Below are 6,262 nucleotides of genomic sequence, written 5' to 3' on the forward strand. Positions count from 1 at the left end.
TTGAATACATTGGTTCCCCTTTTCAGTCTCCACTTGAGTACATTTTTAACTGTTTCAGGAATTATACTTTCAGTGTACAAAAGAGAACTAAAATATTACATATTTTTATTAAAAGAGATAGAAACTATGCTCCAAAGACATCAGAGTACTGCTGAAATATTACTAACTAAGTTTTATTTTCTTATCATTTGTTGCTAGGTATAGGAATCCCTGTGATTCAAATTCAAAGTAATGTATAATTTTTCTACCTGGTTGTTGAATGAGCATACAATATTCGAAGTATCGAGTCTTAGTATTATTAATTTTAAGAGAATACTTTGAGCAAAATATTATTCAGAGGCTATTAGTAAAAAATACAAGCAAAAAATAAAAGGCTGACTTGCACATATGTTGGTATAGACACACACGCCCCCTTTTTAAGACAAATGTTAAAGATTAATCCAAACTGTGAGCGCTTCATGATTTTGATGGTCACAAAACAATTTAAAACTGTCTCTGGAAAGAAATACCAGTACTGACATTCTTGTAACAGTAGAGGGAGCCACTTGTTAACTCTTCAGTTTAAAGGCAAACGGTTGCATGTTTGGCCTCCAAAGAAAATGTAGAATGTTATGGGCTGATGTATGAATACAATAAATATTTGCACAGTTACCCAGTCTTAGTGCAGAAGTTCACTTGTATGTTTTATTGCATCGTTTTAGACCTTTATTGGTATTCTTACTGCTATATGTTAGGTTTCATTTGCTTCTTGGTTCAGAGACTGTACATCTGTTTGCTAATAGTTTAGGTTTGAGATGCAAATTAAATTGGTAGTAATATATTTACCTTTGATATGAGTTCTTTGAATTCAAAATTGCAACCAGAAATCTGCTGTTTGGACAATTCTGATTGCCAAAAGCTAAGATACTAGTGCATGAGGAAATTATTTTGGAAAAAAAAGAAAAGGAAAAAAAAAAAAGGAATTCAGCGGGATTACATTAAAAATCAGAGAAGATATCACAGGCTAAATGATACTGAAGTGAGTCTGAATCTGATTCCTTTATGTGAGGAACATTACTGCACCTTGAATTCAAATGAACCCGAATCAGTTGTGTGTCTTGCAAAGATAGAAGAAAATTGGGAGTATCTAAAAGGCAGAGCGTGAAGGTCTGGCAATATTTTCTGAGAGGAGGAGAAGATACATTGCAGTTTATAAATACTTTTCAGTGGGAGATCTTTGCAGCAGAGCACATCAGAGTCCTTTGCCAGATCTCCTACTGGCAGAACACCAAGAATATGGATAAGGACATTCTTAACATTCTAAAGTGAAGGGGCATTAAAATAGTAATATTTGACACTCGCTGGCAACAAATTAATATTATCTGTTGCATTTGTAGCTACCCAAGGATTCTTTACATTAGGGAAATAGAATTTGCTATATTTTAACTTTTAAGCAAATTTTTATTCTCTTGGCATGCGTGTCTATCAGCTGCTTGCACCTAATCTAAAGAGAAATTTCCAGGGCTGAATGTAACTTACTGTGAAACATGTAACATCAACACTCAGCTTCACAATGTTCAGACTTGTTTCCCTTCCAGAGTTGAGCCAGAAACTGACTTTTGAGTAAATGTGTAAGGAGATAGCACTAAAAATTAAATGGTTTAAGACAATGCTAGCGTGATCATGAAATTAATTTGCAGAGTCTCTATTTAATGTTTTAAACCATTCAATACATTAATTTTGACTAAAACTTTAGGGCTCTGGTTCATAAGCAGTACATGTTGTAGTGACCTAAAATGTGTTACCGGTGTTATTTTCAGGAGATTCACTTCAGCTACCCTGGCTGCTGCAGGGCTGCTGTGTGTTGGTTTCTCAGTTGTCACAGCCGGCATATCGGTTTAAACTGCTGTAGGTCATGAGTCGGAGCCCTCAGTGCTCTGCTGTCAACAAAAATGCGGAGAAGATAAAGATAGAGTAGCTAGATGGTTATCCTTTGTTTTATAGCATCCATCAAAGCCCTACTTTATAAATGGAAATCAAATTAAGCTTTCCAGTATTACAGCAGCTATGAGTTGTCCAAATTATGATGGATTGAAATAATTCATGCAAAAGCCCAGAATATCTCATCTATCCCATCTGGTGGGTTTAGTCTCGGGGCCTTTCAGGGATATTATTCAAATGTTTCTGGTAGGAGGTGAATGTAATTGCTGCTTGAGGAGCTATTTGGGAGGGGAGGTTATGATTTCTTTTAATATGATATTTAATTATATACAAATAATGAAGCAGCTCAAATGAGTTTGTAACGTTCCTGTAAAAATGTTATGGCCCTTTATTTCTTTTCTTGCTGATAGGCTCTTGTTTGTCTTTTGTTTGTATCATAATGCACTAATAGTGAGTGATACATAGTTAAAGGATGTAATGGGAGTCTGCCTTAAATTGTGTGTTATCTGTTCATAAGCCCTTAGGTGGGAAGAGAAGTAAAGAGTTAGCATGCTGAGTTGCCAATAGTTAGTGCTGTAGTGGTAGAAACAGAAATAGAATCTAGACCTCTTTTTCCTATCTAAGGTATATGTGACACCTTCTCGTTACTAGGACTGCTATTTAGTTGTGTTAGTTATGGATTAAATACTAGTGCTGCATGTACATATTCTCTCCCTCCTATACAGTACAGGGTAGGTGTACTTTGAAAAAGTTTCATTAAGATAATATCTCCTAATGCTGTAAACATACAGAAACACTCATCACAAGACAAATTCAGCTAAATTAAAGATGGCAAGCTGTTGGGCAAGGAGATACCTTGTTTAGTATCAAAACAAACAGTAGAGGTTGTGTGCTATTCTATCTAGAAAGGTCTTTCCAGTCCAAAGGATAACATCCTTACACGACAAAGTAAATAGTTCTATACTCTGCTATAAAACTATTCTTTAAAAAAAAGTATGAAAATGTGAAGTTATGAAGGTTTCTTTCCAGTTTCTTGCTGGGTGAAACGAGCACAAAGTCTGTCCTTTAGAATCTTGTTTAAGGCTATCTTGTGGTTACTGAATGCAGACATGGAGCAGAAGGGTCTGATCAGATATCAGTGTGTAGAAGGGTGGGAAATATGATAAGCAGTGTTCAGCAGAAGCATCTGAAATACATTGAGTGGGTATATGGAGCAAGTTCTATTTCACGAGTGAAAATGTGACAGTATATTTGAAAACTGTGTTTAAATTTCAGAATAGATTGTGTTTGTGAGTTGTAACAGCTTACCAAACTGCCATAGACAATGCTGTTGTCTCACTCTGTCTCTGTATAGACTGAAATTGTGGAAGGAGCTGGGTGCTAACTCATATCCTACTGTACAATAGAAGTTTAACAGGCTTAAAATTTTACACTTTCTAACATTTGATCTGAGTTAACTGCCTTTCTGAGAATTGTCTGTTCTACTATTGGTTTGACACTGTATGCTACTGAACAATGTTGGAAATAGGTGCATATTTACTGTTGTGTATATTTCAGAATAAAAAATGGCATATATACTGTGTGGTTCTTATATTATGCGGGTATTGGCTGTGGAGTGTGTGAAAGTCTATATCAGGACCTATCATTATGCAGTTCATCAGGGCAACACTTGTAATCCTTGCACTTACAAAAAGGCAAAGCCACTTCTAAGACTTCCCTGCTAAGACAGAAAAATAGCAGGAAGGTTTTTACCATATTTTAACAGAGTTGAGGGGAAGAAAATATGGTACACGCTGTGATGGGCTGCAACCTTCTCTGTGTTCCCCCTTCAACCAAGTTGTTCCCTGAAGCTTTCTGCAAGCGTTATACTGAAGACATCTGTGATACCCCACTCTCCCATGACTCCTAAAGCAAGGCTGTGCACTGACAAGGTAATTTAGCTCACAGGTGATCAGAATATATCCTGGAATGATTGGTGACTGGTATTATGGAAATACCTGACAGACCCAGGTGAATTAAGGTTCTGCTATGCCATGTGACCTGCAAATTCAGAGTAAAAGGTAAGCCATGTCATGAAGACACTGCATTCTGAATTGAAAACTTAAAGAACTGGGAGGGTGATGCAGGTGTATGAAGAGTTTGATGGCTGCTTTTTATGTAAGTTTTGGGTTTTTTTCCTCTAATTTTCTAGTTATCTTGTAGTTTTGATTGTATTTTTTTATCAGTTTCTTGTTTTGGCAATCTACGTAAGTTATTGCTTTGGTGTAAGCCTACGATGTTTTGTATTTAATTCTAATGCATTGATGAGTGATTGGGGGGGAAGAAATCAAACCAGTAATGGAAAGCCAGAATTTTGAGCTTGAAAAACATATGACCAACCCTTAATTAATAAGAACAATTTTTAATGCGACATTTTTGTATGTCTATGCAAGTCCATTTTTATGTTGACTTTAGTTATCTTGCTGCATCTTAAATAGTGAGGTATATCATAATGTTTTAGTGAAAAAAAATGGTGTAGCTATTTATGGCTTATTTATAAATCAGCTAGCAGGTGGTTGAATAGACCAATTTTTCCATTGTATTGGTTTGATTCCCCATGGTAACTCTGTTTCAGAGTAGAATTAATTTAAAAATAAAAATAACTGCTGAAAATCTTGCTATGATTCTCATTGGTATCTTCAGGTGCATAACTACCATTTGAGCTAGGTAGATGTAATATTTCACTCCAAGCTAGATATAGCCTATCAGTCCTGATATAAATTAGCACGCTTACTTGAATGAACTTTTGCCTGTATGTGTTTTTCCCAAAGACTTAAGTAGACTGCCATCAAGGAGCCCTAAAGCTGTTCCCATATCAAAATGTGGTGCTATGAACTGCAATGATGAGTTACTGTTAAACTATTTACGTAACTCTTTGTAGGCAGAAATCCATTTAAAGGTGCTGCAGAACAACATATTTACAGGCTAATGATAATTCTTGGGATATACGGAGGACTCTTCACCTATAATCTCTAGAGAATTATTACTAAGAATTACATATTGTTACTTCCATTGATGGATAGAGAAATTAAAGTGCAAAAAAAGCCAAGTGTTTTGTAGAAAGTGGTCTGCTTAGGCAATTTGGAAAACCTGTAGTTTGAATCGGTAATAAAGAAAGTATAGGAAAAGATCTTGTAGAGAAAATACAACTTGTCCTGTTGGGGCTGTTATCTTCACAATATTCCCAAAATTTTGGAAGAAAAAAAAAAGTAATTGTAGTATTTGCATCACTATGTATAGCATATATAATTCTCTATGTAGTTGTTGCCTGTTAATATATTGACACTTTTTAAGTGATGGTAATACACTATACATTTTCTTCCCCTGATGTGATTTGGTGTTTAAGATAATAAACCTGTTTAATAATTTTAAGAAGGAACATTATGTGTGTATGAGGAAATCAAACCAGCTGATCTCAATTTTGTTATCCTTTTCTCTTTTGCTTTTCAGTAGGGATGATATTCATCTAGCTATCACTCAGGTTTTTTGGGTTTTTTCCAGTTTGTTTTTTAAATCTAGAATAATTTTGTGGACCAAAATATGACTACCTCAGGAAAGGAAGATCAGATGTGGATTTACAGTGGGAGGTAAATGTATGCACAACTGCAGCTACATGGCTGTGCAGTGTTTCCATGTAAACTGCCCCAAATGTGGCCATAGGTTGTTGCAAGATCCACTGTACTCTTGAGAGAGGGGAAAAATAGCACTGATTTCACAGTAATGAAACCGTGGACTTGCTAAACTTACTGGAGGTAGTTCCAGTTCTGATCATTATTAAACTTGCTGTAATGAAGATGGAAGAGATCCAAGATGAGAGACTCAAAGCTGGAGGCATAAATGTGAAGCAGGTTGTACTAAAGCGGCTGCACAGGAACAAGCAGTCTGAATTTTTAAGTATGCAGGGAATGCTGCGCTGGTTTCATTGCAATTGTTGGTGCAGGCCAAGATTGTTTTAAGAGGGTTCATCTCATGTTTGGTGCTTAAATAAATGAGCCCATAAGAAAGTTATGAGTCCTAAGATACTGAGCATCAGGCTCAGTTGTCACTTGCTGCCATTAAAGGTAGCGAGTTCAGTATCTTGTTTCAGAGACCAGCATTGAAATGCTTTCATAGAAGCTTCAGTGTACTTCAAAGTGTCTGGTTTTGTCTAAACCTGGCACGGGATGATACTTTTCCAAAGCAGAAAGAGCATTTCCAGTGTGAAGTATGCCATAGAGCCATTCTGAATGTCTTTGGCACATTAAATGTACTGATGCTTTGATCTTGGGCTCTGATTTCATGTTAACCTCCTTGGCCTGAAAGA

Source organism: Nyctibius grandis, chromosome 12 (genome assembly GCF_013368605.1).
Source record: "Nyctibius grandis isolate bNycGra1 chromosome 12, bNycGra1.pri, whole genome shotgun sequence".
NCBI lineage: Eukaryota > Metazoa > Chordata > Aves > Nyctibiiformes > Nyctibiidae > Nyctibius > Nyctibius grandis.